This window comes from Anser brachyrhynchus (assembly GCF_964034855.1).
Source record: "Anser brachyrhynchus genome assembly, chromosome: 5".
NCBI classification, from domain to species: Eukaryota; Metazoa; Chordata; class Aves; order Anseriformes; family Anatidae; genus Anser; species Anser brachyrhynchus.
In genome coordinates this window covers 21,535,922-21,561,904 of record NC_137699.1, presented here as the reverse complement: position 1 = coordinate 21,561,904, position 25,983 = coordinate 21,535,922, and the positions used below count along the sequence as shown (strand labels likewise).

The following is a 25,983-nucleotide window of genomic DNA, read 5'->3' as shown; positions in this document are numbered from 1 at the left end:
CCTACTTTGCTCTCTATTTACATTTTTCTGCTTTTGGAAATTCTGAAGTACTATGGGAGCTCATTCATGTGGCATTTCTGACCTATCTCATATGAAAAATAAAATACTAGAAGATACTTTCACTTCTCGTGTCTGCTGCTATCTATTGGTTCTGTGAGATTTGCTACCATCATAAATTTCTTACATCAATGAAACCCCTTACCTTAGGAAATACTGTGGTGGCTACTGAGTGTAAGAGGGATTCTTTCTAATTTTATGCTTTCTTGAGATTTAGGTGAGACAGTGGCATTCACCAAACTTCAATTCTGCTAAAATGTAAGTAGCAGGTGTAACTTCTGAATGATTGGAACTTACCTTGCAGCTGCCTGCTTTATTTTTGTTTCCACCACCATCACCTTTCATTCAGAGTACCCTTGGTTTAATTCCATGAAGTAAGAAGTGATGGCTCCTGCTCAGTGAATGAGTTGGGACTGGCACAAAATGCATTACAGTCTGGAATTAGAACCACTGATAATTGAGCTAGCAGTCTAAATCTATACAAGTCACTTACCTCTTGATGACTTCCATTACTGTCAATAGAATTAATGCAGGTTTCAGTGCATTGTTTTTTATGGAGGTCTTAAAGAGCTAATTCCTTTAGGAATGTTGGAGAACTGGATCAGTAGGGAGGGTCCTTTAATAGCTTGCTCCTAAACTATACAAATCTTCAGCTTCTTGCAAAACTGACATTCTGAAAGCTCCAAGTAGGGCAATATTCAAGCTGTGGCTGGTTAGAGCTTGGATAACGTGGCTTGGGCTAAAATATTTGTTGTATGTTTGTGCATATTTTTAAAAGATGCACATCGGTGAGTATCAGGGTGTAAATAAGTAAAGTTAGAATAATGCTCCATGGTTCCTAAAACCTGGAATGCATATTTGTAAGAGTCCCAGGACAAGTCTGGCACTGGCATTTTTATGAAATGCAATATAGAAACCCTGAAATAACATTAAGTGGACTTAATAGGTTTGCACTATATAATATGGTGAGCTCAGGCCGCTAAAGCAGTAATGCTGTGTTAGCGGAGTACTCTACTTAAGGCAATAAATTAACCTATCAGTGGGACTTATTACTAGGGGAATATGGCTACTTTTGGAGTAATCAAACTCACGAGCTTGAGGATGTGCAGCATGGGCGATTGGAGTGTCCACCTCATACATAACCAGATGTGGTGGTGCCTGCAAGAAACTAAAGTAATGACAAAAAACAATCTTGAAAACAGTGACTAATTGCTTTAAGTGAAAATTCACTGTATAAGAATTTACACTGTGTTCTATTGGAAAAGAGGAATTTTCAGTTGCAGAGGACAAGGTTATCATAGCACAAGCTGATAGAAAACTTATATGAAACCCCAGTGAATGCACCTATGCATACATATATATACACATAACATGGAAAGTTCTGGTGTACTAAAAATTTTTCCTTATTTAAAAATCTTTACTCGATGAATCAGTTCATTCTGCTTTGAGAACATCTCTTCCCCCCTTCTCATAGAGGGGTGACAATGCTTCGCTTCACCACCTGCAGTTTGGTCACTGGCAGATGGGAAATGGGGCAAACTCTCTCAGAAGCCATATGTTTGCTCCTGGTGGGGAGCCGAAGGAAGAAAGGATTGATTTTAATCCTTATTACTGCCAGAGCAGCAGTGTGGAAGGCCATGGATTTCTCTTAGGACCTTGAAAATTAATTGTAATTAAGGTAGAAAGTGAATTGGAGGTGTGATACAATAGCATAACCCTGTCCTATTTCACCACGGTGGGTACTTTCTGCTGCTGCCTGTTTGCTGCCAAGCAGGTGCTTCAGCACTTCCCTGGGTTGCTGTTTCCTCAGCTGTTGTCAGCATTGCCTTTTCTCCTCTCCCTCTCCTTACTGCGATAAAGGGCAAGGTGGTTTGCTACATCCTCCTGCAGTACCCGCTCAGCTGCAGCCCAGCCCTGGCTGCTGTGCTGCTCCAGGAGCTGGTTGGACTTGTTGGCTGTTCTCTTTGTAGCTCCTGCAGCAGCTTGCCTCTAGCCATTTTTCTTTTCGCAAAGCGCTCTTGTTCCTGTTGCCGACACGCTTGGTCCTGTAGGCACATCTTGTTTGGGCTGGAGCGGGGTTTTGTGAAAAGCAATGTAACAGAACTTTCTTATTCTGTCTGGAAGCGGAGGAGAAATTCTGCCCTGTGATTTTACTGTGCTCCAGCAAAGAGGAAATGCTGGCTCTTTATTTACCTGAGATGTAGGCTTGGACTCTGCTCAGAAACTGCTGGAACCAGTTTGACCACAGAACAGGATAAGAGATGATAAATGGAAATCACGAACGGCTACGCTGGCAGCAGGGCAGGGACCCTGCAGTAGCTAGAAACCATCCTGGTGGTAACTGAGGCAGCAGTTGCACTGTGTGACCAAAATGTCACTTTCTGTGAGTTCCAGACTGGAAAAGGATAGAGGCTTTTCAGGAGTCTCCTTTGAAGTGTTCTGTATTGTCTGGTGACTTAGACAGAGATTAATCCATAGGAAGTTTTGTGAGTTGAACAAAAAGCACTAGGAACCAGAGATGAATGGTTCTGTCACATCCTTTCAACATGCGATGGTGTTGTAGGCCTGCAGTACTTGAAAAGTTACTGATCACTGTTTGCGTATATGATTACTCTGAAAAGTTCCTGATTTGAATAGTGGCATAGGTGATAGTGGCCTTAATACTTAGGGTCTTTCTGAAAACTCCTCAGTGCTGGTGTTGATTTTAGAAAGCACGTGTACTGAATGCGCAAGCATGTATACCTGTATTTGTACCTTCTGCTTTGCTTGTGCTACTTTTTGCATGTGGTTCTCCCTAACAGCAGCAGTTTCTGCACCTAATGTCTTTCCAGCTTCAATTCTGTCTTGAACGTCTGAAAGTTGAGAGTGGAAAGCCATAATTCTCCAGGCTCTAATTTCATCAACAAAATGAGGTTATAATAAAAGCAGGATTTGCTTTCCATTATTATTTAACTAGTAACGTACCTACCTGTTTCTTGCTGCAGTAATTAATGCCTTCTAATTTTTCTCCCTGTTACTGTATTCCTCAAATATTCTCAGCCATGGCTCTGTCAGCACAGTGGGTATGGGCGCCAGCCCCGGATACCTCTCTTAACTTGTTACTGGAGTGTGGTGAAGTACTAACTTCAGTAAGAAAGGTTTGTGTTGAACAGAAGGTATGTTTGGATAACAGCAGTATAAAAGCCAAAATTAACTCTCACTGAAAACTGTTTTTAAAAGGGAATGTGTTCTTTATCTCAAGCTTTATTTATTTATTTCTTCCTATTTCCCTCTACTGTAGCTGTGTTGGTATTAGCATTTACAGGAACATTGGCGTAGAGCAGCCGCTAGCATTTTAATCAGTGATATCTATGTGCTATTTACACTAGTGCAGCAAAAGTGGTGAAAATGCTGACAGCATATGCATGTTTCTGGTCATGTTCAATAGCTACGTGTGCAGAGATGGTGATCCCAGAATGCTTTTTCTATGCTTAAACGATGCTGGAAACCTATTATGTTCAAATTGCAGGCTGGATACCACCCAGAGCAGTGGTCTCTGACTCATCAAAAGAGTCAAGTGCTAAGAAACCACTGAAGATGGTGGTGTGTGCAGGCTTGGATTTGTAGCTAAAGCTATGATGCAGAACAGAGAACCAGGTATATATGAATATTCTGATGAGATTGGAAGACAAAAAATCACCACTAAGACTAGGAAATGAGATCCAGGTAGTTCTCAACTCTACCAGGAGAAGTACTGGCAGCATTGTAATCCCAGGAGCGTGGTGCGTGTTTGTCACTGCAATTTTAGCTAGGAATGGGGTATGACTGGGAACAAGGTCCAGGTAGGAACAAAGTTCAGTGTGTTTCTCTTGCATCTTTAAAGACAAGCTTGAACTAGTTCTGCAAGTGGAGCAAATCAGTGTGCCTCTATTAACCTAATTGTTTCTGAGGATCAACCTCAAAGGGGGTTATGGTTTTTTTTGAGCTTACTCCTTTTCTTCCACTCTGAAGTCTCCCTCACTCTCTTGTATGTTTAGTTTGTAGTTTTGCAAAAAAATAGATAAAAAGCCTAGTCATTTAACTCATCCAGTGGCTATCTGGTGATTGTGGGGAGTAGGAATAGCCAGGTCGCAGCAACATACTTAAGATGTTGAAAATATTGCAGATATGTAAGTTGTGCCCATTCAAACAAAAATACAATCTATAAGAAAAATTAAGATGTTGACCTGTACAAGACCTGTTTACTTGTGCCTGGATGGTCACATGAAGATATAAAAGCATTTATATATATGTATGAAGGCTGACTTTTCTGGTTATCTGTGTGAAGTGGTGTATAAAACCTTGATGAAAGTTCATCATTTTGACATGAAGTTTTCCAGATGGATAAATGCCTCAGACTAAACTTTCTCTGGATTTTTTTTTTTCGAGGGCGGGGGGAGGAAACAGCCTTTTTGAAAAAATGAAATCCTTGTGAAAGAAAATACAGATTTTTTTCTAGTGCTAATAATAATAGATAATTTCTTTTAAATGTTTTAGCATCTTTAAAAATACTTGAAAACAATACTTAGGCGTGAAAAAGTAAGAACGTGATATTGCAGGAGGCTTCTTATGCCATGGGTGTGTTTTTGCTTCCATAATTGGTCAGGCAGTATGGTCTTGTCGGTGAAATTTAAGAGTTAGTTACAGTTTGCCATGCATTGCTCCTTGAAATTCCCAAGGCTAATTCTTGCGCTCAGCACTGAAATGAGAGCAGGAATGTAGTTTCTTATGTTTTGATGATCCCTTTGCAGTTGTGAAAATAACAAAGAGGAAAAAGCGTCTCACAAAAAGCACAAGATTTCTTGTATCACAAAACAGCATTCTAGCCTCAGACTGCGTGCTTCTTGATGGAACATTCAATTCCCTAAGAATTTCTTTTTTATGCAAGTATTTAAGCCCAAAATTATTGGTTTATTTTTGTTGAAGTAAAAACCCTTTTATCATTACAGGTCGTATAACTTCCCCCAAACCACTCTCCATAGAAAATACAGCTGAAATAGTTCCTATGGTTTATTTCATTCTCTACCTCCAACCAATTTCCAAAATTCAGATCCATTAAACATTAGACAAGCATGATATGTGCAGATATCCTGTAACTCTTCTGTAGACTTAGCACCAATATCAGTGTTGCAAAAAAGCTGCTTATATAATTAAATATCTTCTTCCCTTTTCAGAAGGCAGACCTTCCAAAGGCTTTCTTGCTTTCAGAAATAAGTGATTAATTAGAAAATCAATGAGAATAGCAATTGTCATAAATAGTACTTAATAGAATTAAACTAATACTGTTTTTTTTGTCTGTGATTTTAGATTTGATGAGAAAAGGAAACTCTGTGCTGAAGATTTGATACAAATACTTGGTTATTATTCTAATAGCTGAATTTCATGCCCTACTGCCATAAACATTTTGTGCTTTTCCATAAACTTGTTTGGTTAGAGTTCATAAGTAAGGACAAGGATATACCATCAGGTTAGAGCTGTTTGTCAGCTGGGCTGTTATCATCCTTTTTGCACGTGCCCTTACAGACTGTTCTATTTGTGGAGCAGGCTGAGTTGCTTTATTTCACAAACAACAGGTGAAGCGCACATGTATGTATGGGCAAGTTTGTGACATATCACCTTCATTTTTTTTGTAAGAAAACAAAAAGGTCTTTTTTTTGGTGGAGTTTTCCTATGAAAATCTGAATGCATTTTTCTTCTGCCTGCCTTTTCCTGCCTTTCAAATTCTATTGAAATATTAGGTATCGAAACAAACTTGAAATGCTCCAGTGAAGTTTCGTTAAACACATTCAGAGAAGTGGTCCTGCTTTTAAGAATTACGCTGTGCCTAAGAGAACCCATGGTGAGGATCTCTTCCCTTCTTTGTAATGCTGAAGTTGGCAGAGAATTTCTTTGCCTACCACCTGTTATTTATCTAATTGGTATTACAATGTAGTGTTCTAGTTCCAGTACCCTTACGGAAGTCTTTTACCGCCGCCCCCCCCCCCCCCACCCCCCCCCCCCCATATCAATTCATTAGTTAATCTTGATTGTTTGGTAACTGCTCATAAAATGAACTATCCTTATCGCCTTGAATTCAAGTTGTGTGTATGCAGGTTTCTTGTCCTGAATTTCATTTTGATGCAGATAATTTATATGCAAGCAGCTTATAGTTGTAAAGATAAGGTGCAGTTTCATCAGAGAATGACCTATTTGTGTATGAAGCCAAATGTTGCCAATTTGAGGATTTGTTTTTTTTTCTTCATTGGTGTGTTGCCTATGTGCTATGGTAGCCCACAATTTCTTGCCTGATAGGAGTATGTTTCAAAGAAAGCAAGCTAAGGCTTTTAAGAGGTTCAGTTGTGTTTGTGTGAGCAAAATTTACCAGCTATGTGAAGTCTGCTATGTTTTCTCCTTAAAGCTTTACTGCAAACATAGACCAGTGTGATGCTGGTTTTGTGTATATTGGAAAGCACTTACGAAAAGTTTTGTCAAAGCTATGTTAGTCAGTCTTCTGTTAATCTAAACAAACAGATTTGTCTTTGTATTTGTACTTGGAAAAAAAAATTGGCATCTCTTAACCTGTTTTATATATACAAACACAAAGTTAATGCTTGCAAACTGTTTGCATATATGATTCTCTTCTTCTCTTCCTATCTTTGCAATATGCCCCGTTGCTCCTACCACTTGCATAATATATCTGTTACTCAGAAGCAAGATCCCTGGCAGGGTGTGCTCCGTTCTGGCACACTGTGGCCTCACGCTCAGCTGGTGTTTCCATTAATTTAGAAAAAGCATCCCTATTTCAGAGAGCATTCTGAAACCCAGGAATAGGAGGAACACAAACTCCTACCTGGCCATCACAGCTGGCTAACAAGACTGAGGACCAACACCATGTGTTATTACTTCGGGGACTTGCAGGGTTGCTCTCTCCATCCCAATGTCCAGCTGTTTCCACCCTGCTTGCTGCAGACCTTTGCCTGTGGGCAGCCTGTCCCTGAGGTACGGTGGGGCATGGCAGAGCAGTTTAAGCTGCCCTTCTGTGCAGTTGTGGTCTCTTTTCCTTCTCCCTCTGAAGTTCCATCTCTCCCAAACAGTGACTCCTGTGGTTCTTCGTCTGCAGCTGGAGGCAGCTGACAGCTGGGTTTTTAGCCTTATCAGAAGGGAGCTTTCTGAGCAATGCCTGGCCCTGCTTCCAAGTTGCCTGCTAGCACTATTTCCTGTACAGATTTTTCCCCGACAAATGACTGTCACCTTTGCTCTGGCCCATGCAGGGTATCTTGCATATACTGTCAAAGGACAGCTGTTTGCTTTGCATCAGGGTTTTCTTACGTGCTTCGCTTTATTGAAGCTGAAACTGCAGGACAGTCCACAGAAGTAGCGAGCCAGGCAGTTGTTGCAGTTTCTTCTTTTTAGAGTTAAAGCAGCTACGTTATTTTGCCTAGAGCCTCCTAAAAACTTCACTGCTTGAGAAATCGGCCTAAGCTTTTAAAATTACTTATTTTTCCCTTGTTTGTGTTTGTGGCCACCATGATTCTATTCAGAAAGAAAGAATTGTTCCTTCCACTGAAGAGCATCTGCACCGCACACTACTCACCTCTGTTTAGCCTTTTGGCTATTGCATTTTTACTGGTGTTTTTAAAAGGTTAAAAAAAGCATACAACAAAATAATAAACAAAAAAACACCACCACCACAGAAAACACACACCAAAAAAAGAAAATACTAGCAGACTGCCTACACCCCTGGATACTCCTCTTATAAACAAAAAGCCAGTGATTTTAAAACAAAATAATCCCCATCAGATATGTATTGTTATGATACTTCTACAGGATAAACGAATAGTTGAACAAGAAACACTAATTAAGTGAAAGAAGCAGAGATTACAAAGCAGATGCTTTTTACAGGTGGCGAGAACAGCCTAAGAAGGCAGTGCTTCAGCTCAGAGGCATGCTAATGCTTGTGGAGAGGCATGCACAGTTCGGGTAGATATGACCGTGGTTGAGGGTAGCAGTAGGAGGGTTTTCAGAAGCCAAAATATATGTACTTTTTTGAACAGGGCAGTAGCAAAACGTACAAAATTTTACAGCATTATTTTCTTTGTGTCATACTGAAGTGTCTTTGCTTAGATTTTTTCTTAACTTTTATTAGTCGTAATGCTACAGTGTGCTTCTGGGTATGGAAAGAGTTGTGGAGACTGACAGAGGCAGGATGATGGGAAATGTGAAGTTGCTGGACCACCTGATAATATACAGGGAGAGAAGTAAATGAGTATTAAAAACTTTGAATAGCTGTGAAATTTCTAATGTTTATCTTGATCTACACTTCTTCTAGAGCAGCAAAGCAGGAGAATGGGAGAGTATAAGAGAACAGGACAATATTGCTCAAGGTTGCTAAGTAACTTCAAAAGCCTTCCTGCCCTCTAGAATTGATAATCTCAAATTCCAGGGGCACAGAGGCTTAAAATATATTTGATGGAGTCCAGGATGTTGAGCAAGGAGCTGCTTAAACAAAACTTCCAAAACAAAAACTGTGACAAAATTAAAGCTGTAATTTAAACGTGACCTCAAACTCCTTCCTTTAGCTCAGACGTAGATGTCTCCTCAGAGAGTCATGACTTTGCATTGAACTAGTATTTTTTCTGTCATGGAATAAGAGGTGATCACTTCTTCACACCATGTGCAGATAATCACACTGGATGACTGGTTGGAATCAGTTTCCCAGGAAAATGTTCTAAGTATGAAGCTGTAAGAAGTGAGCTAAAAGATTTCATGATGCCATCTCTATTGTTTTTTTTTTTCCTTTAATATAAATTGAACCTTGGGAACGAAATATAAGTCAGTCTCCTGTGGGTTCTTTAAACTTAAGGTTGAAGAGTTGTTCCTGTGCTTCATATTGCTCAGTGTGTATTCGGTTATTACAGCCAGATGGAACAGCTCGAGAGAAGGAGCTCAGATTGCAAGCTAGTCACCAGAGGATAAGCTATCTAGTGGGAGATCTGCCTTCATGCTCCTTCCCCACTATGGACATTTAAATCTCAGTTCCCAAGAAAGCAACTTCTATCACCTTTTGTAAATTCAAGCTTTGATTAAAATAGTCCTCATTCAGCCTCTGAAATTTTGGACCACATACATCTCCTGGCGCAGGTGCTATATGGAGGACCCTGGAGAATCTCTGCATCCTGTTGGGGTCTGAGACAACTGCTCAGCAGCTGAGCACTGTACAGAGTTAGGTGGCTGTATATGTGCTCAGGAACTGGAATGTAGCTATCTCAGAGACTTTACCAGATGCTAAGGATTTCAGACTCCTCTAGAGCTGGGTTAGTTTGATGCAAATTAGCAGCTAGGTGTTGGAATTTGGCACCTGAATGAACAGACATCTCTTGTGAATCTTACTTGAATGAATGTATGCAAAGTACTTTGCTCTGAGTCTCATAAACTTCCGAGGGAGTTGGAATACTTTTGAATAATGTTAATGGTTGTGTGATTTTTGTATAACTTTATGATCTCAGGCAATCAAAAGCTACTCATCAAAATGCTATTACAGCCAGAAGCAGGTATGATAATCTCATTTTGTTGGCTTATTGACCAATCCTTTTTTTTTATCTATGTGGGTAATAACTAACCCCTTCTCATCTCTGGCTGAGGGCACAGTATGACAGTTTGGAATTGACTTATTAAGCTCCGTATTTTTTCTATGCTTCTGCATGTTGTATCCAGTCGTGTCCATCATCAACATTAAAAAAGTAGTAGGGCATTGATCAGAAGTGTTTTGTTGTAGAGCACAGGTGGCATGATAATAAACTGAAACTGTTGAAACAACAGTAGATTAAAATACAAAACAGAAAAATTATTATTATATAAACATTTAGATCTGATTTTGCTGCAACAGGAGTTTCTGAAAGAACTACCTAAACAGTGGTTTGCATCTAAGGGCACAAACCTTAGTCTGTTTAAAAAAAACAAAACACACACACCCCAAACAAACAAAAAAGGCAAATAAAACTACACAAAATAAAACAAAAAACCTGTCTGTCCATTCCCGTTTTTGTAACAAACTTCACCTCTTTGAGGTGATGTGATAAGCCACAAGAGCTAGCTGTGATTGATGGAGTTGGTAGTTGACAGAACCCAGCTGTAGATATGAGTTACATTAGAAAACAAGAGTTCAGTTAAAACATGTAATAAATAAAACTAACTGCTAAAGAAATGTATTCATCTTCAGTTTCTTATTTTTTGCATGTGCACCAGTGAAATTTTGAATGAAAGCTAAATTCTTTCTCATTATTGCCCTTGCTTGTTTTTATTCAGATTGTAGTATGTAGGCAAACTGAATTCTCTTTTCTCTGGTTAAATGGTTAAATGTTTATAGTAAAGGAAATATTAGTGGTCTAGAGGAAGGATGAAGGACAAACTTTTGCTGCAGATCAAGATACTGTATTGTGGGAAAAACAGTGTTATGTCCAAGGAAGAATGAGTAAGGGATGAAAAAAAAGCAGTGACCTGAACAAAAGAACAAATATGCATTTCTGCAGGTATACACCTATATATGAATTCTATTCTAAATACACCATTCTATGAATATAGACATGTACACACAAAAACAAATTCATGAAAAGGAGAGAGTCCAATGTATGTTGTTGGTGTATAATACAAACTAGCTATGATTAGCCTTGTCATGTGACTGTTTTTATCAGCCTATCTTCAGATAAATTTTATGCAGCACTCTATATTGCTAGAGTTTACTATAGCAATTACTATTTTGGTTACACGTGTTTTATTTTACACCGGTTTTGCAAAATTACCTTGAATTTATACATTGCATTACAAATCAAACTATGTACGAACTATGTAAGGTGGATAATGTACTTACTATCTTATATCATTAATGATGGGGCTTGTTCACATCAGTACAGAAAAGTTTTTCCTTTTTTTTTTGTATATGCAGTATCAATCCTAGTGACAGGTTTATCATAGATATAGCGACACAACAGAACTACCACAATTTCCTTTTCAGACAAACTTTGTAGGAATAACATTCTGGAGGAGTATTCATAGATATGAGACATACACAGATAAGGAGGAATCACCTGTCCAGATTTTAGAGCTTTTCTGATGTGTTTTGTTTTTCACGAATAAAAATGCATATTTTCAAGGCTTGTTTGCAACATCTGTTTTGTAGAGGAGATGCATTTTTATTAATGTTTGCTTTACTGATGAGCCACTTAGGCAGACAGGAAGTTTTGCATAAATTTTTAATGAAGATTTTTAAGCAAAATGTGTGTGGAGGAAACAGTGATTAATAAGTTTACGGTGTTAAGGGCACTTTTTAGCTGAACATAGTAAAAATGGTTGCATTGTGTTCAAGAGGTATAATACATAGTGAACCTTAAAATGTGCAAATTAGCTGATAAGGAGAACTTGTGTTAATGAGCAAATAACATTCTGATGTATTGTTGAAAGTGATAGCTGAACAGCCGGTAAAGGTGGCTATAAAGGACCTTCAGATGAAGATACCAGTATTATAGGAAAATCAGGCAATGGCAGATGTTAGGACTTAGCAAAGCAATGTGGGTTTGTGGTAAGTTCAGGGTTTCTGCCTGCTGTGGGCCATGGCCAACAACTTGAGAGCAAAGCTTCTGAGCTTGGGATGCAAAATGCATTGGGGCTGTTTATACCTGCAGTTGTGTAAGAAGCAATGTGGAACTGTCAAACAAAAGCTGTGGTAAAGACAGCTGATATAAATTCTTACTGTTTAGCTGTGCCAGTGCTCTCTTGCTTGGTGTCAGCTCAGATCGTGTATAGATTGCATGTACTTTTCCCCCAAGACAGGGTCACGTTGTTTTTCGAGGCTATGAGTCATGCTTTGCTATTCTTTTCTGTGAAGCTCCATGGAAGAGATCCAACATACAGTTCATGCAGCGTAGAAGGGAAGATATAAATCCTTCATTCTGAAATGGATTAAACTGAGCCTATATTATATATGGTGGTTGGGATTTGACAATCACATGGTGTGTCATAGCAGCTTTACAGGAACTGCGGGCAGGATTGCTGCTCCTAGAGTCATATTTGTATAAACAAGTCCGCAGCTCTTCAAAGATGGAGCAGTTCGGTGAGACAGTGAATTTTCAAGTGCTTCTATGTCAAATGAAAAAATGGCTAGCAAAATGAAACCTTAAGTAACACAGAATGCAGCAATACCCAGAAGATTGCTGTAATTATAGAATATATTTTAATGCCTTTGAAACGATGATTGTAAGTACAGGGTTTTCAGAGTCCATTCAGAAATGGTTTGAATTGAACGGGAGCATTCCATGAGCATGTCCCATATGGAGGAAAAAAGAAATACGAAGTGTAATTGTAGTTTCTTCTTCATGGAAACATTGTTGAGGTTAGGTTCTGTGAAGTTCAATACAAGTTATTTTCCTTTCCTTTTATGAACTTGTTTCTTAATCCTTAGATAAAGAAGTGAGAAGAAACGGAATGAGAGGTCTCTTTACTATGTCAGTGTTTTCATGGGATATGCTATGCAGACTAACACTTCCTGTCTTTCTGACTCTGCGCTTCTGGAAGCAGAGCTATTCTTTGCAGTTATGAACAGTTTATTACAAATAAATGCTTCCTTTTGAAACTTGTTTTCAGTGTCAGGAACTTTATAGTACTAATGGGCTGAATCAAACCAGTGTGATGCACTGAGAGATAGAGTCCAAACGACAGCATCCAGAACAGGCTCTCACTGCACTAGTAATTGTGTTGTTTCAGCTGTGTTTCAGCAAAGAGTATTAAAAGGCTATTCTGAAGATGATACTTTGATTATCTATTTTCTGAAGTTCTGGAAAAAGTAGTGCTTGGAAATTTATTGGACTATGTTCTTCTGCTTTGGTATGGTATAAAGTGTACAATTTTTTTTCCTAATCCAGATGGTTTTTGGTTCTGGCAGTGTTAATACATGTAGTACATGTGGGTGTTTGCTTGCTGTATCCAAGGAAAATTCTTAATCCAGGTCATTTTTCCCCCATTATATTTGATCACAGTGAACTTTCCAACTAAGGAAATATAGAAAGATACAGAGGAAAAAAAACCACAAAACAAACAACAACAACAAAAACAATCTCCTGCTTTTCATTTTAAACTGTTTTCTTTTGAGAAATGCTTTGAAATGAAATGTTCTCTTTCCAGCAAAAGAAAATATTTCAGCAATGTTACCAGATGGCAAAACCCGTTGTTTACAAAGCATCATGTGTTTACTCATGGATATTTTCACTTGGTGGGGGAGAGGAACAATAGAACGGAGATGGTTTCAGCTGCTCAGCACAGTAATGACAATAAGACAAGAACTCTAGGGCGTTATCAGAGGAACTCAGGTGCTTATTTTCCTAGTAGTTCAGCATTCTCTGCCACAGTGTTGTGAAACGTGGTATGGCCTAGTGCTTCAGATTTCTGTACTCAATATTCATTCTTCTGATTTAGCAGTTAAAAACAATTTCAGAAGACAGTCTGTGACAGTCTTTTCTGACACTTTCTTGGTTCCTAAATAGTTCCTAGGTTTTAATGCTATTGGATGTTTGCAGGTCTTTCAACCAGTCAACTCATTTTCCATTCTTGATCAGCTTCAGGTAGAGAACTCACATTTTTCTCAGTAGTTTGATTATCACAATAAATCACCATTACTGGGGGAGATTTCCTTTACAGTTTGAACCCACCTGGCTTCAACCTTTGAACCTGAGTTCTTCTGCTTTATAATAGGAAGCATCTTATTTCCAATGTTCATGTGCTCTTGGTAGAAAATGTATTGCATTAAACAGATACATCTTGAGTCTTCCAGTTTTGAACACCTCTCTCGTTCTGATAATTTCAATGGGTTTTGCCATGTGCATGCCAGGTTTTCATGTGTACACCATGCCTTCCCACAGCATTCCATTACAGGTCTCACTATCACTGTAATTAGAAGTAGGGCTAGGTTTTTTTGTATTGTTCCTTGCACCTGTTTTGTTCCAAAATTCCTATTAACCCAGATTTTCATACCATAACATATAGTACTCATTTTGTGTTTGCCCTTAGCAACCCTTACTTTCATTCCTGAATCAAGATTCCCCCATATGTTAGTTACTCATTTCATTCCTTGATCTTGGGTGTGAAACTACATTTGCTTGGATTAAAATACATTTTATTCGATGGGGCTGGTTTACAAAAAGTATGACCTCAGTCACCAGTGAGGCTCTCTTCCTTGCAGTCGTGTAAGCGTGGAAATACTCCTTGCTGTAACAGAACTGTACTCATCCTTCTTCAGCTTTCCAGCAGTCTATCTGCAAACATTATCTGCAGTGTTTTTGTATTTGCTTTCAGACGACTGATGAAAATGGTAAATAGTACTGGGCCTTGCACTAATCCCTGTGGAGTCTCACTTGAAACAGCCTTGTTTGATTCCCCACCAAATGCTTCTTCCCAAGATCCCTCAGCTAACCACCTGTTTCTTAAGTCTTTTTAATACAAGTTCGATTCCTATTGAATAAATGCTACCTGCTTTATCAGTGTTTAGCACAGTGCTTAATCATCTATCTTACTCAAGTACATTATTATTCTTGACTTATAATTACCAGTTAGTGTGTTATATCAGTAGAGAATGGAGCTAAAATTGTTCACAGACTTAGAAAGAATGAGTGCTTTCTCATCCCACTTTTCAGTAGGCTGGGAACATAGCTTAATCAGAAGCAATAAATGTGATAAATGTCATAGTTGTGTAGTCTGCTTTATTCTTTGAGGTTCTGATGTCATACATAACATCACTGCATGTGTTTTTCAGTGTCATTAGCCAGGGGAAATACCTGCTTGTGGTGTCTAGTGTGTTCTCTGACCTTTCTTCCATCAGGGAGAACTAAGGTAGTGGAAGACCCGTCTTCTTGCTTAAAAAGCAAGAGAAAAAGATAAATGTGGCTAGTACTGTATATATGAGAATGTGTGCCTTGCCTTTGAAAAAATAGCGAGGCCAGGGATCATTGTGGTGGGATTAACTCAGTCTGTCTTAGCCTAAGGAAAAGTGCTGTTGTACGCAGAGACGAGTTTTATCTTTTCTATAGGGTTCTGCTGCTCTGTAGAGGTTGCACGGTCTCCATCCCAGAGTTGTCAACAGTTGCGCAGATGCCCTGAATCTCATTTATGGCATGCTTCAGAGATGAGACCAAAGTCTTGGTTCTGAATGGGAATATGAAAGAAATTACTCTGTCTGGAAGTGGTGATATAAAACTCCATCCTTCTTTTTCCCCTCATCTCCCTGCACATCCTGTCAAGATAGGAGGGCTCCAGCGCTGTACCCCTCCTTGCTGTAAGCATGACCTTGGGGTTAACAGGCCTTCACTCTTCCCACAGGAAACCCTGCCTACGTGCCTGAATACAAGTAATCACTTCAAAAAGTGGGTAGGTTGTTATGGGAAAACTTGCATTATTTCAGCTTGTTTCTTCTTTCCTCACTGAAGAAATGAATTTTCTGTCTTCAAGCGTGTCTTACTTGTATCTGTTAGAGATGACTGGATCTGTTCAACCAGAAAGAAATTCAGAGCAACAAAGCGATGGGAAAGGCTGTCACTGCATATTATTTTAAGGAGTTACCGTTTCAGTTAACATTTTGTGTTAATATTCAGTACTATCCCTTATCTCTGGTAGACAAACATCTAATTTTTATACTGATATTGCTGTTTGGCAATATCAGGATAAAATAAGGTCATTAGTGTGGCAGAAGAGAATTCCAATTGCTATCGTGCTATAGTACTGTAAAATTATGGTTTCACAAACAACCAAAGATGGTTGAAACCAGGTATGCAGTAAAACTTCTACAGGGAGTAAGTGCAAATGCCAAAGTTCATCTCTTCCTTTGGTACAGCTATGTCCTTCTGATTGTTTAACGTGGATTTATATTTAAAGAATTGAAGTTGGCTGATACTCCTTTAGCACTGTTCATCCAGTGTTTAGCACTGAACAGAATTTATCAGTTCATTACATCTTTGTATTTCAATTATGTGTTTTGGTGACATACATGCATGGACTGTGTGAGTGAGTTATTTCAGAATACTCAGTGAGTTTTGATGTCGGTGTGATTCAAAAACGATTGCATGTCTTGCATAGCTGGAAGTGCTGTAACTGTTTTCTGCTGTGTGGGTTGGGACTTCCTAGCCTTGTATGACATTTTTCTTTCCTGTAGGAAGTTGGAACTTGGGGCATTTTTGTAGGATGACTATTCAACTACATTCAGTTAGTGTTATTAATTAATGAACATTCGGGATGCAATTAATCCGCACTGTTTGATATCCACATGATGTTTGTGATTAAAATCATTTAAAACTACACTTGTAATTTACCAAATGGAAGACTTCATAGTCAAATCCATGCACCCTTTCCTCCCTGGCTTGGTTTGTTTATTTTAACATCAGTGATGTTAGTTTCTTCATTTCTCTTTAACATTCACTCTTTACACTGGTTATTCACTTTCTCCCCAAGATCAGTGTGTAACTAATTTTGAAACTTTTGCTATTCAAGGAAAAGATAATAGTCATCGTGAAAATATTTTTGAGATTCAACAGCTTTGTAACACAAAGGAAATCTTCTCAAGTTTCTGTTAAATGATATTACTCAAAATTTCCAACATATTCTATTGTACTGTTCATCCTTTTGAATAATGGTACAGGCTGAATTAAGCTGAAAAGTGTTTCTGTGCTCGTCTTCGCTGCCTCTAGTGTTATATGTGCAATCAGATAGGGTAGAGTATGAACAGGACAGCATACCTGATTTGAAGAGACAGCAAATTCCTTAACCAAAAGTGAAAGCAACAATAGGGAATAAGGAATTTCAGACAGTTGAAATAGGACCACATTTCTCCAAACTGAATCTGTCAGTTAGCAGAACATATTTAATTGTTCATAAGGTAATACGCATTATATCTGAGGAATGTGTGTTTCTCAGTGATTGCTGAAAACATAGTTCTCCTAAGTTTTGATGAAGATTATCTCCAGCTGGACATAATTTGCAAGGAGGATTCTCCTCTTTCCTAAGTAGAAAGAGACTCAGGACAAGACTCAAGACATAAGGCTGCAGGGTCCTACTCTATGATTCAATTAGGATTCTAATTATGCTGGACACAATTAGAAGCCAAAGGCAGCTGAGCAGAAGAAAACATGCTCTAACGAGAGGTGTTATGTGGGCACACAGTATTAGGGACTGTTGGGGCTTCATTCCGTTGCCAATAGGTGTTTCAGAGGGTCGAGAGCAGCACCAGCTCCAATGCTTGTAGCTGGTGGGCACCTCAGCAGACAAGGACAGAATACATCCTGTTCTGGCACGTCCTGATGCTGCTGGCAAATTGTGCAAGGCTTGCTGCTGGCATGGATGCAATTCATAGTGCTAGGCAGGAAATAAATTTTTAGCAAGGATTATGAAGATATAGTGGAGAGGGACTGTCTCCAAGGTAAGAGCAGCCTCTGCTCTAAAATACCCAATATAGTCTCTGGCTGGAAGATTACAGGTTTCCCATAGCTCCTGTGTCACAGCTATCAGTCCCATGCAAATATATCAGAGATTAAAAGGGTATGGTCCCAAGTGCTGATGTTTGAATGAATGAGTTGTAGTTCTTCAAATCAATGGGATGCAACAGCTAGGGAAACTAGTTGGACTTTAAGAATTACTGGATACCACGCTGGTTTCCAGAGGGTTTAAGAATCTAAGATATACTAACTTTAGGAGTGAGAAGTTAATTCAAATAGATATGAGCATCACAACAAGGGGAGGGACAGAAAGCTATTTAACCACAGACATTTAATGAGGCTTCAAGCAGTCTGAACAAATTGTTCATGTAACTGCTGGAAGCACAGGAATACTGAGCTTGGATAAAACCACATGGGGAATTTTCAGAATGAGTACAAACATAATAAGTTTAAACTATATATGCAAATTGAAACTTTACACACCTGGTTTTGCTATCAAAGAAAAAAAGCTCTATGGGAAGTGACTATTAGAGTTGCTTCTGAGACTCGCGTTTTTTACATTATTTTTCTTCCATCCTTCCAAGACTGACCCTTTTTTCTGTTACTTACTGGCCACATGCTTACAGACCTTCCCTTTATACAGCAAACAACTTTTGGGAAAGGAAATTTTTCTCACTGCTGAGCTACTGGATGGCAGATTTTATAACTACCTTCTTGTTACACATACTGTTATGGCTTGTATAAAGGGATGTTAAACTAGCTTGTGATATCATTATTTATCTATGTTATAGTATCAAGTGTAGTCCCTGCTAAGATGATAACACTATTACATTATGTGCTCTTCAAAGAAACAGGGAGAGATACAAGTCCACTATCATCGGAAGGCTGGAAATGAACACAAAAAGTAAATTACAGCATCAAGAAAATCTAGGATTTATTTTGCAGTTCTGGTTCTTTCCTGGCACTCCAAAGAAGGAAACATCTAAATTTGCATGTAACAGACTTGTAAAAAGTCTGTGTAAATTTTACTGTCATGGATATTTGTTAGTCTTTGTATAAAGCAACATATTACTTGCTTTTATTTGCTATAATCTTCCCAGTCAGCTCCATTACAAGTGACTGGGATTGTCTAGAATGTCAAGTACGAACACTAAACAACTTGTATAATAAATCCCAGTAATTACCTTTTTAAATTCACTTACAGGTGTTGAATCACTCCGGATGTACCTGAGAAAACAGAAAATAAGGGGTGATATGCTCAAAAAAAACCAATATGGTTCTAATTCTCCTCACCTGACAAAATCTTTGAAGTTCAAAAGGCAAAAATGAAGCGATGAATCTGGGTGATTCTTTAGCTATAAAAATGCTTTGACATGGCTGAGTACTTAGGCACATAAATAGGTATCACATACAAGTCTAGCTGGACAATTTATATAATTAAACACATAATTTGGTATTTCTTCAGAACAGCTTCAGCATAGGCCAAAACTCTCATTAAGCCAGATACAGTAATTAAAATATTGAAGGGAAAATAACACAAAGAAATCCCTGGTCTAGATGCATGGTAACATTATACAGACTTGAAAATACAAATCTGAATACAGATGTGATCAAAACTATGGGAAAACCCTTTGTATTCAGGTTAGATGATAAAATCACTATGCTAAATGCTAGAATATGATAATTTAAATGGAATAAACTAGTTTTGAAACTTGCAACGACACGATGACTTCCAGGAAAAAATCAGTCCAGAGAGCAAACTAGATGTAACTTATGACATGTACGCATGAGCATTCATATTCCCAGTTTGGTTCAAACAGATTGCAAAGCATATTACAGTAAAAAAGGAAAAAAAAATCACTGATGTCAAGAAGGGTGGAGTTAAGATTGGAGGAGCTGACAGTTATGTTCATAACTTCATGTTACTTCTTAAGCAAGTGATAAGGGATAGTCTTCTCCCAGGAAAGAGCCATGGAAACAGTTCCTGTTTAGCAAATGTATGTCTTCCACTTTAATTATTTAACAGGAGTGAAACTGGGTTGCCCTTCATAAATAAGGTGTTCCTGTTTCTCTATTCAAAGTGTGCCACTGTTGTGTCATTGCTACTAGAGAGCCAACTCAGGCAGCCTGGAGGGAAGATGGTAAGTACTGTATGCTCAGGGCAGCTGTTAGGTTCCTTTTACCCTTTTCTTCACAGCAAGTTAGTATTTATTACCCATAGTGCTTAAAATTCCCAGTTAAAATTCGGCTCCATTTTGTTACTGTTGGTGCATGCTAGAAAGAGTTTTCTGATCTGAGGGCCTTGCTTGTCAAAGTACAGAAAAGAACGGCATGGAGAGGTGATTTGCTTATTCAACAAACTGCAGAATTGGGAATGGAGTGAAGTTGTCTGACATGGCTTGTTCGTTGTCTGAATGAAGAATGTAGATGAGCAGTGCTGTGAATGACAGCACTAGTGAGAGGGAAAGTATTTTCCATGTTGCAGAAATCCCTACCTGACAAACATTCCTTATCAGAGCACGATTTGTTCCTCCTGAAAATGTTGATCACGAAGAACAAGCTTGGTAAAGGCAATTATCTTATGACACTGTCCATCATAAATGACTACTTCATGCTTAAAGAAGCTTTTTTTAAGCTGTCACAGAGTAACATAGTTTTCATTCCACAAAGAATCATCTGTAACCCTTTTAAAATCAAATTTTCTGAACGTAATGGACAAACAGATCCATTCATCCATGATGCAGTTTGCCTTTCCAAAATAAATTTGTTTAAACCAGAAGCATCTGTTCCTTTTTAAAATATCATCAAGGGGTGTAGTTACCAATTAGAAGAAGAGTGATGCAGAAAACATCCATGTCAACTTAATTTTATCAGATTTTGGCAACTGCAAAGAAAATTACCTTCCCAACAGACTGTTCATCTCTCCCTCCCTCTTAGCTTTTTCACTGCTTTCAAGATTTTTCTGGAAAAAATAGCATCATTTGTGACAGGCTCTATAAACAGCATTTAATTCCACAGCTGTTGAGAACACAGACATTTCCAGCATTTTCCATCATTTCTGCTGGTAGTTTCTGGCAGCTGGAACATCCATGTTTGTTGTTTTCTATTACTAGACTCCAGAATATTTGAAGTTCATTATAGCCTCTTCTGTATTTACAAGACAGACCATGGATATTTTTTCCTTTTTTTTTCTCCTCTGTTCTGGAGCCCTAGTGGCTGACCTAGAACAGGTAAACCTCAGGGACCTCTGCCACCAACTGCCCTCAAATTTATTTCAGCTGCTTGTTTGAGTTTCCACTCCTTACCACTGAATAAGTTGGTCATCAGGGTCAGGTGCTGCTTATGCATTTCCCAAACAGCAAGATGAATATCCATGGACAGCGCAGGATAGAAAACAATATACCCAGAACGTAGCTTAAGTAGGCCATAACTTTAATGAATCATACATAGGAACTCTCTAGTGATAACTTATTTAGTACAGGTTGTCTCCTTACTGCTACTTTGCTCAAGCAGTTAAGCAATGGTTGTTTGTTTGCTTCTTCTGTTAGCACTGAAGGATAATAAGGACAAGAACGTACCTCACATCTTGTCCAAATTAAATTAGTCACAATCACTCTACAACTCAAGATTTCAAGATTTTTTTTTCTTCCAGTTCCATGTTGTGTATGAAAGAATGTAGGACGTTGGTTTTCTTGTATGCCTGACCACTTTTCTGAAGGCTTGGCTACTCAAAGTACATGAGTGAATAACACATGCTAAATCTGAGGCCACGTGCCCAGGGGAGAAACACTTTCTCATGTTCGGTAAAAGAAAGCCATGGTGGTGGTTTTTCCTCCATACACTGATGACGATTACAGAAATCATAAACCAAGTTGGAGGTTTACTTTCTCCTCCTTCTTGGAAGTGGCATCCACTGTCAAAGAAAGAGCTTTAAGCAGAACTTTATGAGGTGCTTTGGGTGGAGATTTCTCAGTTGTTCTGGTTTAATTGTACTTTTTATATACTTTCTTTTCTTCAGTACAGTGGCTAGAATATAGGTCTGAGCCTTTCCAAGTGATTATATTAAACGTTCAGGGTACTGTGGAGTCTGTAAAACCATGTTTGCTTTTTTATCTTTCTGGAGTAGCCAAAATTTCAAGTCAAAAAGAAAAAGTCAATATTCTAATTTATGTTGAGAGAAGCCCTAAATGGTAATATACAATTAAATATTTAAAGCAACACTGACTTTGTTTTTTTTTTTTGAAATTACGTAGTAGGAGTGAATGAATTAAAGGCTTATGTTTGTTAATTTTTTATATAGCCTTGAGAAAACAGTTCTACAGGGTTTTATTTATTTTTGAGGGGGGAGTTAAACTTTTTACGTTCCTCTGAAATCATTGGTCTAGTTCAGAAACAAATAAGTATCTTAAAAATATTCCCTTTTGTGAATGTTACAAACCTAAAAAGGGGAAGATATGGCTCAGGGAGAGGTTTATGGAATTTCAATCCCGATTTCCAGACTAAAAGGTACATATAACATATAGATACATAACATTTTAAATATGGATTTGCTGTTTGAGGTTAGGAAACATACCAGGAAACACGTTACTTTGTATGAATTCAGTTGGGCTGCTCACATGAGAAAAATTATTACAGTAAATCCACCTGGGATAAATATATATATATATATGTATGTAGTTTGTCTTCATGTACGATGCACACAACTTTGAAATGGCCATAAATTATTTATTTATTTTTACTTTTTACCATTATAATATTTCTCTGGATGTGTGAAATATTAAACACATTCTTGCATATGTATAGTTCATAGCTGTGTGTTTACCTAGATCCCTGGAGAAATTCTTCTTGTCTGTATAATTTGCTTTTGTGGTGTAAAAATGTCTGTGAATAAAATGCAGACATAAACTTAAGACATGAGATTGACTTGTAACAGTATGTTCAAAACAATGATGAAAGGGTACTATTTGAAGTATGCACTATTCCATTGTAATAATGTTTTTTAACGAATATTTGGAGATCATACAAGATAAGAATATCTAAAATAAAACTGAAAAATAGCAGTGGGAACAATGTTTCTCCATTCTGCCTTTATATAATAGTCTTCCCCTTTCATGTACTGCACACTTAATTGGTAGTAGGGTGAAGAAGTCTCTGAGTTGGAACTACCTGAATTTATTTATATATATATATATATATATTTATATATAGAGAGAGACTTGAAATATAACCAAAGAAAAATGCAAGTTCATACCAGTATTTCCTTAGAATGTATAAAGATCCTATGGTTTGTGTAGATGCTTGATCTAAAAGTTGAATTGTATATCAAATTGCTTGGGCATCCTGTGGACTTCTTTATGGAATCTGTTTATTCATATTAGTGAATTGTTCAGTATTAGAAAAATGAAAATATTAATAAAATGATGGGAGTGTTAAGCAGATTTACCAAAGAAGTATGCCATCTATGTGCAAAGCATAAGAAGTCTGCAGCTCATTTGTTCATAAAATGTGTGGATGTCAATGTCTTACCTGCTGGTGGCAGCAGACAGGGTAAGATCCGTCACTCTCCAGCAATTCTTATGAAGCAAATTGTACCTACTTGGGCAATACAATTAATTCTGACTCTTGAAAATTAAAATATAAGAAATATAAGTCCCTGGTCACATTGCTAGGAGAATCCTCTGTACTTGAAAACGTTCAGAGAAATCTTAGAACTTGTATCTTTTCTATCAGGAGAAAGATAAGAAACCCGAATGAACACAACTGTCTGGACAAAATAAGCATAGCTTATGAGTAGTGCAGCAGTCAACAAAGACAATGCTTTATGAGTTGTTAGGCTCCAAGCATCTGAACCACAAATATCCAAAACCATTTATTCCTATGTAAAAGCAGTTTTAGTGGCTGGAGACTGCCATCTTTCTTTATGATAAAAGAAAGCATTAGGTGGCTGAGAGTGACTTAAAAGGATAGAAACATTTGCACCTTAATTTTTAGTATTTGGCTGTGAGAGCTCTTGAAAGTCTGCTTTCTTATTCCTTTCATGTTATTGACTTCTATAAAGCTGGTTTTAGTAAACAATAATCAAAGATCAGAACTGTAATTATCTGTCTCTGGTGATGTGGTCCATAACAGTGCTGACGGGTAGCCTTGGTGTATATTATGTGCTTGTGTACTAATAAAAGTGTGTAAAATGAATGTTTGAGAGAATTTGATACTGAAAAATGTCCTGTCTGCTATCAGTGGTGTTGAAACAGATTTTGAATATAAGAATAAATTTTTCCATTTGCCAGTGTTTTTAAAGTTGACAAAAATTCAGGTGCCAAATTAGGTTGGAAAGATGCTTGAACCCTGTTTAGAGATGTCCATGATACTGTTTACAATATAGCTTTTTTTCCAAAATTTGTAAGGTGCAATGAGATCAGACAATTGGTGGTGTTTTTGATGGTGAAACTAGAAAGCTCCGTGTACAAAAACAGTATTGATGTATCTGGAGAAAAAGAACTTGTCTCTGTCACTTAGTGTAATCCAGAAATAATAATTCTGCATGGGGATGGGCAAATGCCTTTGTGACACTAATGAGTCAATTGTAAATGACCTTGTGAAATTACACAATGTGAAGGAAGGGGACAAAGCAACTGTACTTGTTATCTTGGGTAATGGTGTCATCCAACTGATAGCACAGCACAACTAGATATCTATTTTTAGGTGACCAGTAAGTTAACATCAAAGGTCAGGATTTTATCCAAGTACTGATGGAGAGAGAAAGAGTTTGCAGAATAGTTACCCAAGCCATGGTTCCTTCTTGGAGTACAGGAAGTCTATTACTTTCATGTGTATTAAAAATTAATCCCCAAATGAAGAAAATGTTTTACAGTGCCCTATTACTGTAATAAGTGAATGCCTGAAATAACTGAATGTGTGCATTTTATGATGTATTATTGATATTAGGTAGTACCAGGGACCAAAATAAGGGAGCAGAACCTTCTAGAACAGAACCCTCAGTATGACTCAGTACAGAAAAGCAGTCTGTGCTCCAGAGAGCTTAGCTGTCTTCTGTGAAGCCCCATATTGAAACAAAAGGAATGCCTGTGGTGTTCTTCAAGTTATGATGTGTAAATATTATATTTAAAAGCTAGATTATCTATAGTTAAACTTTGCACGATGGCAAGAACTTTCAGGGTCAGTTGGCCACAGTCTTGAGTCTCATAAAATACAGAATAATGATTTTCAAAATGGATCAGGCTTTCTGGTCTCAGCAGCTGCATCGTACCTCTCCCCCAAAAGGAGCAGTTGCTTCAAAAATCTTTATTATAAGAAAATCAAACCTTAGTGTAGCCAAGCCAGTTGCATGAGAAGAAAAGAAATGATGCAGCTTGAAAATGGGCTACCGTAAGGTTGTCGAGTTCTACTTGTCTGACCTCTTCTGAGGTCATGTTGCTTGATACAAGAAATGAATTGCTTATAATCATCTCCCATGATAAAAGGAATACACTTGTTTTACCTCTGGATAATTTTCTGTGAAATAATATTAAGATTTCTCTTAAGTGATTAGCATGTATTTATTATTAAACTGGAGTATGAGATTGAAGTGAAAGACGTTATTTTTATTTAATGTAACTTTGAACTAAGACTTGCATCAATGCCTTCATTCTGCTATCATAGGAGAAATCATGAAAATACTGGCTTTGAGGAAAGACCTGGAAAAGAGCATTGGCTTAGTGAAATTTGCTTGCATCAAGGTACTGCATTTTTTAGCTGCCAGTAATTGTAGGGAAAAAACAAGAAACAGAAAAACCACAACATTTTTGTTGTTGTTTTGGGGAAGAAAAGGAGGAAACACTAAATATCTAAAATAAAGAGAAGAATATAGGTCTTTCGAAACCATCAGAAAAAGTAGGTGAATCCAAAGAGCAATTAATGACAGCAAATTTGAGAGCCTTGCTATGTATGGAGCTTGATACTTCAGAGAAGGAGGTGCCTCTCAGCATTGGTTAAGCAGCTTATGGGCATCTAACAGAGGTCTAGCTCAGGGTCAGCGCTGGAAAAACTGACTTTGCATGAGACACCCTAATGCTCCTGGTTCCTAGGATTTCTGGTGGCACTGCATGAATGTAGGTGTATTGTTTATGAACTATTGCTGTTTTATTCACTGGATTGAAGCAAACACACTGGAGAGTGAAGACATATGGTCTGGTTCTAGTTTCACTGTGGAAACAGTAGCATTATATAGGCTTTTCCATTTATTTCCATCCCGGTTCTCAATTATCCTATGCAACAGAGCGCTCACTATAGCAATTTGGTAAACATTGTTTAGTTAAATTTAAGTATGCTATTTAAAATAGACATATATTACCCCATTTTCAAATACAGGAAAAGGGAATTAAAAAAGGTATTACTTAATGTAACACAGTAAAATCACTTCTCGGTAAAACTGGAAGTGATCAAACTGTTGCTCCAACATCTATAC

General features: G+C 37.9%; 1 protein-coding gene across 9 annotated transcripts in view; it reads left to right on the top strand.

Annotated features, from left to right (window-relative positions):
• The window catches only part of AKAP6 (A-kinase anchoring protein 6), a 294,771-nt gene that overhangs the window by 43,240 nt on the left and 225,548 nt on the right, over positions 1-25,983 (top strand). The window contains exon 3 of one of the 9 annotated variants that reach the window (XM_080592639.1): positions 18,724-18,768. The exons of the other annotated variants lie outside the window; for them this stretch is intronic. The gene's annotated coding sequence lies outside the window, so the exon portion shown is untranslated. The remainder of the gene's footprint in view (positions 1-18,723; positions 18,769-25,983) is intronic. 9 annotated transcript variants of the gene reach the window in all.